Genomic DNA, 11,154 nt, shown 5'->3' with positions numbered 1-11,154 from the left:
AGTATATCTATTGGATGCGTTCTCAGCTCACCATATATTGAAGTCTACAAAACCTCTCTAATAAAGCAACACGTACAACATGTTTATGTATTGATGAATGTTCAGTCATCCCTTGTTATTGTTATACTTGTCAACACCTAACCAATGATACGCTACCTGACGTACAGACAACAGCCGTATTAGTTTGAGAATTGACACGGAGCATACTGACCACACTGATTATACGTTTAGCCGTGGAATTGATAACGATCGCCGTGTCAGAAATTGCCACCTTAATGACATTCAGTTGCTGCCTGTTTTATCAGGCGATAATTTTCGTATTTCCTCTACATGTGTTTTGTTTAAGGACTTTGAAATAGCCGTGTGGGTGGTTCATCTGTTATGTAACTGGAAGTTGCAGCATTAAATATTGACTCACTCACTCACTGTAGAATTAAGTTGGTACAATTACTTCGTATTCATTGTTTCAATTTTTCTAAAATCTATTTGGCAGGGTTCTTCCACAAATCCATCATAGTCTATTGTGATCGTCACTTTCGTCTTACAGATAGACGCAAGTATCAACAGATAGAGCATCGCTGCAGTCCGACAATCTTGTGCATCTGGATCTTGAAATGTAAGACAGTGTATCCCACATCATAGTCACTCATCGTGCATTACATTTACCATGTCTCACTTCCTAAATGCGTAATGTGATACCTCTGTTCTGCATTAAATACGTCCTCCTATGTCACTAGTCATTAATGCATCGTCCTTTACTCGTCTCACAGCGAAAATGTTAAGGCTGTAAATTATGGGGCAGTAACCGCCAGTTTGTTTACTGTCACAATTTCAACATTAGAGACAGAATTTTTATAATTTTAAAGCAAGACATCACACGTTATCATTAATAAATCAAAAGAACATGTAGTAACATTCAGCTCACACTCCACTTGACACTTGACGGGACACACACCGACTGCGTGGGCCCTACTCTGTGAATAATCGTGCATGAAAAATAACCCGCAAACTTTAATGATTCTTCTTGTTTACTGATCCACTCATTTCTTTGCACGCATAATACATTATCTCTTAAGTATGCACCACTGACCGCCGAAACAATCAAGTTTCAAACAATCAACTCATCATCATCAAACACACATTGCACCCGTCCATCTTTTTCTCAGAGAGCACCCATCCAAGTGAATCTAATCTCCCATTATCACATGGTGTTCACAGTTTGAAACCTTTAATGATTCAGGAAACGATTTTGTAACGTGTATTTATTCCCAATCCATTCTTGGAAATGGTAACCTGGGGAGCCTCCGGTAGTGTTGTCTCTAACTCTCTAGAGTGCTTTTGTCTAGATAGCCAAATAAGGTAGATAAATAAATAGACGTATATGCGTTTTGAAATATACATAGACAAAAGTAGATAACGTTTCTGAAGAAACTTAGATGAAAGACGTTTCCAAATGCTATTTCATATAGATAGTTCAGAATATCCCCACTGCACCCCTTATGTTGATAAAACATAATGGTCAATTACAGAAAAACTATGAGTAAAGTTTCATCGTTTCAATAACCGCGCAACAGGCGTCCACATAGTAGAACTGTGATCCTCACTGATAAGCCGCCAGGTTGTCCTCTTGTCCAAAGGACAGACCAGATGGTAACTTGAAGTGTTCCGCAACCAGTCTGTAAGCAGCACTTTGTTTCTATATCTGTCGACTCTGTTGGATATTCTTATTTATTCACGTGGCGAAGAATGACAGACATTTCTCGTTTGTCGAAGCTAACAAAGGCAGCGTCACAAAATCAGAGAGATATTCATGATAGATACACATTTCAAATGTCAGTTTGTAGTTTGAGTGCATGGGCAAACACTTTCCAGAAAACATGACGCATATCTAGTTGATACAGTTACATAAGAAAACAGTACCACACGTAGGAAAATACACACTAAGCGACGGGTTACTGATCCAGTTTTTGCAGGAGGAGGAAAACTCAAAATGACTTAGTGTATACGAGGATTTTAAATGTGGATCAATAGCTATAGAAGAACAACGACCTCCAACGCATGTGTATAACTTCAGACTAGCTTAAGCTGTTTTCAGATCCTCACTAAAGGCACATCAGTTTGCAGTGGCAAGAAAACATTGTCATTGACTCAGTTAATTACTGTGTGCTTCTAAGTGAAAAGGAAAATTGATCGCCTGCTTTTGAACTAACTACCATCAACTTTCCAATTACCACTATCCATCGTATGATTAGCCCCTCAAGCGACGTACAGCTGTTACCAGTTCTAAAAGTCTTTTGCCTGTTTGTTTGCAAAATCCTCTCTTCACATTTTGTTATCGATGCCTGAAAAAGTAAAAGCACAACTATCTGTCTCGTCTTCATGGACCGACTCGTATCTGCAGATGCCACAAGGAAACTAATCTTCATTACGCATTGTTTACGTCAAAGCTTAAGTAGCTTGTGTACATTTTAATTGTTTGGCTGAAGATACACAAAGAACCTCTTTGAAAATACAAACGGATAGTTTACGGTGTTCACTGACAGAAGTACACCTAGAACATTACACACTTGTTAAGACGACGTGCTAACATCTATTAAGACATGTTAATGCAGTTATGTTTTGCTATTTACAATTCCCCTAACCATGAACTGAAGTGATAAGCTTACAGTGACCTACTGAGCATGTCAAGCATTCGGGTGTCATTTAAAGTGCAATAATGTCGAATGTCACCAAGATGATACGCACTATGCACACTACTCTAGTCGGGTTCAATTTAATACAAACCTCAATTCTACTACTTTTAGAAATTACGTACAAGCTGTCCATGACTATTAGTCTACGCAGATATCCATGAAGCAAAGTTGTCCAAGCCAAATGTGAATTGAAAAAGAAGAGAGACCTTTAAAATAAACAACAGTCACATCAAAATACAATTTCCCCCAAACGATGACCAAACTGATGCAAAAATAATTCCCCAAGAAAGCAATTGATGTCTTACTAGTTTTAGGAGAGTGCATTTTAGAAATTTGTATTGTAATTGATTAAGTGATAGATATTATTTGGTCACAGCGTTTACAGCTTTGAGTCATTATTATTCTTGGGCACATTTTGTATCATCGGTAATAGTGCTTTAGCGGCACGCCTTTATGGTAGCGTTTTAGAGTTACCTCCCTTTGTTGTGTTTAGTCTGTTAGTAAAAGAGGCCGATCGTAAAGGTTCCATACTTCGCTGGAATGCTCAAGAATCAGTGACCGTGTCTATATATGGCTGGTTGTTGTGTTGACGACACGCACACGAACTAACACAGAGAGATACGGGAGTTGTTTCGGTATTCTGCCTGTCTACATCTGTCTGCCTCTTCATCAAGCCTGACCCACATTCAAGATCGTTCGTTGTGAAAGATTTAGTAGAACTGTTTCCCACTGAAACAAAAGACTTTGGGGAGTTGATATTATATATTTGTGACTCATTTCTTTAGGGTTGTCTCAGATGCAACCTCTATTATGAATCTTTGCGTCTTGCTTTTTGGTCAATACATGTTATTGAATATTTTAGACTTGTCTGTGTTCTATTTTGCTGGTTCTTGTTTCTTATACATTTTGTCATGGCCAATTATGAACCGTAACACTAGTAATCAATGTCGTGTGTACGAACGTTTATCAATGCAATTAATAGTGCTATGTTGTATTCAGTATACTAACCCACTGTAAGCCCATCAAAATTTGAAATACTATTAATATTTATTATGTACGCACATTTTCCTGGCTATTTGATTGGTCCAGAGGCGGTCACGTGACCGTCGACAGAAAAGCATATTGACTCCAACCCAGGTCCGACCAATATTCGTATTGACTTGAGTTACTAAAAATAGATTTTGAGAGACCCGGATGAGGACTTCCCTATGATTCAACCAATGAGATAGCTTTGCTTGACGGAATTCCCGTTACGCTTCATTCGTAACGCTGAGATGACAGAAAGTAAACAAACTCGTTTTGCGGAACTTTCGGATACTGAAAAAAAGATTATTTTGGAAAATGTTGAAGCCAAAAACACAAAGAAGGCCACTTCAACGGCGATACGTGTTTTAGGGAATACCTGAGCCAAAAGGGCAAAACTATCGAATTTGAAAATCTCACCCCTGAAGATCTTGACGCTATTTTATCAGAGTTTTACCTAGAAGCAAGGACCGAAAAAGGAGAAAAATACAAAAATTCAACGCTCATGGCCTACAGACATGGAATACAGAGGTACATCGAAAAAACAAGACCTGACATTGACATAATACGAGGCGCAGATTTCAAGACATCAAGCAAGACTTTCAAGGCGATGGGAAAAGAATTGAAGCGCACTGGATTCGGCGAAGTAAATCATCATGCCCCCATAGCCGACGCAGATCTGATTAAACTGTACGACTACGTTTGCAGTGATGACAGTCCCGTATTTCTACAATACAAGGTGAATAGACAAATACAAAAATCGTTATGTAATCAAACTGTTTTTGATGCACTACACTTCAATGTATTTACAATTTTAATGAGTATAAATATTGATCAATCATGATTCTATAAATCCATTAATTAGACCTAATATTTGACGATCAGGTGTTCCTGGATATAATGCTTCACTTTGGAAGGAGAGGGAGAGAGAACCTGGCAGCACTAAGGGTAACAGACCTAGCGGTTACCACGGACGCTGAGGGAGACATGTTTGTTTACATGTGCACGGACGAACAGACTAAGAACCATCAAGATGACGGAGACCGTGCTAGAGGGAGGATGTATGAGAAGAAAGGTATGCAATTTTATTGAACACATTATTTTGAATGTAAGCCAATATGATTGTGAACACTGAAAGGATACATACCAAAGTTACAACAAATGACGCTGGCGAGGCAACCGTGACTACAAATATCAAGGGACGTCACTCTCATTCAATTTCCTTCGGCTGTTTTAAGTTTTGATAAAAGCTTGCTCAAAGGTTCAAATCCATAAAATGTTACATTATTATGCACTTTTATTCAAACAATTTATTCATTCTTTTACAGACAATACAAGATGCCCAGTCCGTTCTTATGTGAAGTACATAAGACTTCTGAATAAAAACTGCCCAAAGTTGTTCCAACAACCGAACACGAAGATGGAATATAACCAGCACTATTATCCCATTGCCCTTGGCCACAACCGTATCGGTTCAATGATGCCAAATCTGAGCATCAAGGCAGGGCTCTCCATGAAATATACTAATCACTCACTGAGAGCGACAACTGTTCACGTCTTGGACGCAGCTCAGGTCCCTTCCCGCCATATTATCACCGTGACTGGACATAAGTCTGAGTCTAGCCTAAAAACATACACTGGCTACACTGATGAGAAAGCCAAGAAGAAAATGTCAGCAACCATAGCTGAGAAAACCTGTGATGCTGCCGCGCCTGTTGATGATATCAATAACTTCCTGAATGATGTTGACTTTGACAGACTTCTGGAAACAATTGATGTTCATGAAACTACTGACTCTGCAATTAGGCCTAATGTGCAGATGCAGAGCAGCATGGTACATAACTGCTTGACCCGAATGCCCGGACCTGTAATGCATGGCTGCAATGTTACTATTAACTACAATTTCTACCAACACCAGTAAAATGAGCTTTGTATTGTCACAGTATTGTTGACGTAAGGTTATTGGTTTGTAGTGGAAATAAAATTACATTTCTTGACTGAATGATTATGTTTTGGTTTTTAGAAGTTCATTTTCTGTAATTACATAATAAAACAATTATAGACTGGTGAATTCGGTCAATACCTGTTTTTATGAACCCGCGAAAAGCAATATTGCTTTTCGCGGGTCCATAAAAACAGGTATTGACCTCATCACCAGTCTATAATTGTATAGTACTTCCAGAGTGAATAATATGTCAATATCCTTTCTTCCAAAGGGTGATATACTCGACCGTGATGATGTAAGCGTTCACAGTGGGGGAATTACCAAACCAAATGGCACGCTTGTCATTTAGAAACGTTATTTATACTGGTAATCTGCATGTTTAGTGATGAGGTATTCGGTGAACGTCGGACTGATCAGTCCTGTTTCGGGGGTATATTTATTGAAGAAATCACACAATATGCAGTTTGATGTAGTAAACCTAGGCGGATTCGGAATGTATGCATCAACTTAATTCTGTTAATAGCCATTTGATGTTTACAGACAGAACATTATGTAGAGAACAATGATTCGGGGGTACATTTATTGTGGAAATCAAACAATATTCAGTATGATGTAGTAAAAGCATCAATTTTAATGACTATAAAAACATTAAAACAGCAACGTGGAGCATCTGGACTAAAGAGATAATTAATCCACGTGTAAATATAATCAATAATGAAATAACCCCATGTGCTGTTAATTGACCATCTGCACTTCCCTCTCTTTCACCTGTTGCTGAACCCAGGTGCTGTTCCATTCTCAGTACGTCTACTTATGTACGGTAGTATTTTAATTAGCCGTCTGTACTCGTGCCTGTTTAACCTGTTAATGAACCCATGTGTGGTTCCATTCTCTGTTCGTGTTCACGTCAGGTTTCTAGTGCGTGTATGTAAGCGAGAGATGCCCATATCCACTCAACAAAATACGCAAAGGGATGTAACGAGACTTATTAGCCGTGTGTTGGTAAAGGAAACAGATGAAAAAGAATAAAACTAGTAACTGTTACTTCAACCTGGATATGAAATGGCATCATTAATAAGGTAAATATCCAGATGGAGATGAAGTGTTCTTAATACTGACCATAGCTTGACCAAAGTCATTGTTCTGTCAACTTCCTGGTTTCTAAATTTCTAGTTCTCCGCGCAAGGGCTGTTGCCAATATATTTGGTTTTTTTCCTTGAACGTCGCGCTCAGAAGCAACATGCGAGTCACGTGACGCGGACTGTAAACAATCACACAGCTTTTTCTTTTCGCACAGGCTCAGAGGTACATGCATATAAATGCACAAATTAGTTTTATCTCGTATGAAAATGAAAATGACATATTCCTCACAGGGTTACCACCGTCTTCTTCAATTACCTGTATCGAAATCAAACTTGTTTTGACTGTAAACCTTCCTCCTTTAACCTTCAGTGTACAAACAGTGGAACACACGGGATACAACCATCCAATGATCAGATTGATTAGGAGATCAAGGTTTTATTAGTCTAGTCACTCTGCGGTCTTGGGAAACGAGACAAGAATGTTAAGGGCTGGCAGTTTCTGATTCGGAAGCAAGACGCGATGTTGTTGAAATTGAGTCTAATACTGCAATCCTGTCTTTATTGCCTAAGTGCAGAAACTTCGACACATCACTTTAGTTTTGATGTAGTGTTTAAAAAATACAAGACCTTTCACGTGCCTTTCTGTTGTTGGTTATTCAGGATTCAGGGATAGTACTTGGGGATGGGGGGGGGGGGGGGGTGTGGGGGGTGGATGGCTTGGTGATCGGCGGTTTAAAGTAATTAAGTCACACTAGGGTAATTATCTGAAAACAAAATCTGGACAAACATGCATACAGGAACCCAATATGGTTAGGCGCGTTGCTGTCAACAGCGAGATGTGGTTCATTCGGCCATAGACTGGCCTTGCTCTATTAAAATTCGAAGCTCCTTGACAGTTACCCGTTCAACGGGAATAATTTACAACTACCTAATTCTTCAGAGATCCTGTAATTTGTGATTGATTATGGACCATTTTAACACTGCTGTTCTCAACATTTAGGGTTCATTATATCAAGTTCAGCTGTAGCATGTGGATGTCTCAGGATAGTTCACGAAGCAGCGACTTTCTGGGGATTTTTCTGTTACTTTTGGAAGAATTGTCAATATCACGAGACGTTCTAGAATGTTCATCTCAACGTGGGGTTGGTGCAAGCACGTGCATTCCGGAAGTAAATACTTATGGTGTAACATCACAGTTTGTGACAGTGGTCTGCAGACATCTTGTTTCCGAGCATTATAATCCTTTCCCTCTTATCTTCAATGACAGGCACACGCTATTGTTTTACACACCAAATTCCTACTTACCGACGTAGATATCGATCATTCACAAGAAGAAAACTGCAACGTCAATGTATAAATTTTCATGGGTTTCCTATTGTTTCATACAAACTGTTGCCTCAGGAAAAATATATTACCGGGTGTAGAAAATAGTTCAATGATGAAACCACAATGTCGCTTACATTTAATGCCGTACCTATAACCTTCATCACAACATGATGTTGTTGGTGTTCATCTGAGGTCAGCTCTATTAGACTATCATCATTCATCATGTTTATATCGAAACATTTGCAGGAACGTATTAGAATTCTTTGAGCACGTCGCAATACAAACCTTGACTTCTTCATCTCCTGTCCCCCTGTACAAAAAGCACAAACATTAGAATCTCCTGAATGAAACCAAAAATACTGAATCACCTATGTTATACCCGAATAAAAACAAAACTGAAAAACATACAGAAATACCCCGAAATATGTAAAACAAAATAAATAATAAAAAACAAACTTACACACTTCAAACAGTGAATGAGTGATTTAATATTTAACGTCACATCGGCAATATCTCAGCCATATCGTGACGAGAACATTTAACACTTAAATGAAATATATGCATCTGGTAAATATCTCACTTCAAACAGAAGCTCCCCTGAGAAATACAACGGGAGTTATATAAAACACGGAAGGCTGGACTAACTGCTGTCTCTATCAGCAGTACATTGTTGTATGTGTTTCTTGGGCGAGTGAAGAAATCTATAGGTCAGCAGACAGACAGATGTCACCTGTATGGCTCAATAATGGTAGTCCGTGCCACTCGTAACTGTGATAACAGTGTCATAATCATGTTATGAAAGGTTGACTGTTGCACTGGATTAATCCACAATTCATATATCGATATCAACCTTGTTGCCTCTTAGTCTGTGCAAGGACATTATCGGTGATAATTTGGTGGAGGCTGACCGATTCCACAGTGAAAGGTCTTCTCTCTCTCTAGCTCCCTCTCTCTTCTCCCCCCCCCCCTCTCTCTCTCTTTCCTGACAGTGGGAACGGCAGGAGTCGTACAGAGCCACTGTTGCCGATTCTGCTTCACATCTGTAAAATAGCCGATTGGGAGAGGTATGCAGCAAGACAAAAATGAATAGGAACCGACAAGTGCTGATTCTGCTGTAAAAACCTTTATCACCATGTGCTGCAGGATTACAAACAACTAAAGCAAAAGGAAAGGGGTGGAAGAGGGACTGTACAAGGTAGCGCTTAAACGTTTAGTGCAATCCACCAATGATTAGAGAAGCAACACTTTGTCAGTCTGTGGTCTCGGAGACAGACATTTAAACCCGTGTACTGTTAGGGATATAGGACACGATATGCTGATGTTTGACTGTGACTGAAGGAAATGTGGAAGGTTGATATACTACTCAGTCTTGGTGTTGTACGTACACTTCAGTGTCTTTTTCAACTTAAGGCTGACAAAGCCGGAGAACGAACGATTGGTTTTGCCCCGTCGAAACATCAGTAAAATCCCATCTGAGACTTTCAGGCTTGATTTATTGAACTCAAAACTACTGAGTGATCCTCCTTCCGACGTTGATGAACTTGTTCAACTCTTCTGTGATACTCTTACATCACTTCTGGATAAGCACGCTCCTGCAGTTGAGAAGACTGTGATCCTTCGTCCTCATGATCCATGGTATGATGAGACTGTACGTCACTCGAAGTGTATTCGGCGCAGAGCAGAGAGACAATGGCGTAGTACTCGGCTAGAGATACATCGGCAAATATATCGGCAGTGTTGCAATGATACCAGACACCTGATTATTTCAGCTAAAAGGAACTATTGTCTCCAGAGCATAGCCGACAGCATGGGTAAGCCAGCATCCCTATATCGGTTCATGGGCAAACTGCTTGGAAAGGGACGAGACCAAGATACACAGACTCCAGCAGAGGAACAGAAGGAACTGGCAAACTCATTCAACTCCTTCTTTATCTCAAAAATAGAGAAAATTCGTCATGGTCTTACTTGTAATGGCGATTTCAGTGAACCAGTGTTTGTAGGTAGCCCCCTGTCGCATTTCAGAACATTTAGTCCCCAGGATATTGTACAACTCATTCGTTCGTCAAAACCCACTTCTTGTGACTCTGATCCAATTCCAACCAAACTTCTGATAAAGCACCTGGACCTGCTGATCTCCCCCATCACTATGATTGTTAATACAAGTCTTCAGAATGGTGTGTTCCCAAACAGTTTCAAGGGGGCGGTGGTCAGACCACTATTGAAAAAGTCTGGCCTGGATCCTCAGGACCTGAAAAACTTTCGGCCTGTCTCAAACTTGCCTTTCATATCTAAAATCATTGAGAAAGCAGTTCACTCCTGTCTCAAAGAACATCTATTAAGCCATGATCTCCTTGATTCTTTCCAGTCTGCCTACCGACAGTACTACAGTACAGAGACAGCATTGCTCCAGGTAACAGACAAACTTCAACGTGCTACTGATGAGGGTAAGATTTCAGCTCTCGTCATGTTGGACTTATCCGCGGCTTTCGATACCGTTGACCACCCTAAACTCCTGACTAGATTGAAGCATCATTATGGACTGTGTGACCTTGTCCTTCAGTGGGTTTCCTCTTACTTGACAGACCGGCATCAATCGGTCCTTGTGGGCAGAGAGCGCTCTCCTGCTGTGGCTGTCTCCTGTGGGGTGCCCCAAGGATCGGTTCTTGGTCCGGTTCTGTTTGTACTGTACACAGGGCATGTTGGAAACATTGTCAGTGATCACGGCATGTCTCATCATGTTTATGCTGATGACACACAGCTTCTGGAATCCTTTCACCCATCAGAGTTGAATGAGTCTCTTCAACGCATCGCTGACTGTACACTAGACATAAAGTCGTGGATGACTACAAATAAGCTCAAGCTGAACGACACGAAAACCGAAGCTCTCCTTGTAGGCACAAGACAACAACTAAGCAAGGTGGAAGCTGTCATCCTCAAAGTTGCAGATGCGGATATCTGCCCATCAGATGTTGTGAGGAATCTTGGCGTTCACATTGATTCTTCTTTGACGTTCAATGCCCATGTCAACCAAGTGTGTTAAGTATGCTTCTTCCATCTCCGGTCGATCAACAACATTCGCCAGTAC

The 11,154-nt window shown here is 40.2% G+C and overlaps 1 pseudogene; it reads left to right on the top strand.

The window, feature by feature from the left end:
- The first annotated feature begins 3,912 nt into the window (after window positions 1–3,912).
- Window positions 3,913–5,637, top strand: LOC137281071 (uncharacterized; annotated as a pseudogene).
- Window positions 5,638–11,154: the final 5,517 nt, after the last annotated feature.

The sequence above is a fragment of the Haliotis asinina genome, chromosome 4, assembly GCF_037392515.1.
Source record: "Haliotis asinina isolate JCU_RB_2024 chromosome 4, JCU_Hal_asi_v2, whole genome shotgun sequence".
Classification (NCBI taxonomy): Eukaryota; Metazoa; Mollusca; class Gastropoda; order Lepetellida; family Haliotidae; genus Haliotis; species Haliotis asinina.
Note: the sequence above shows the minus strand (reverse complement) of the source record. Positions and strands in the feature narration are given on the sequence as shown.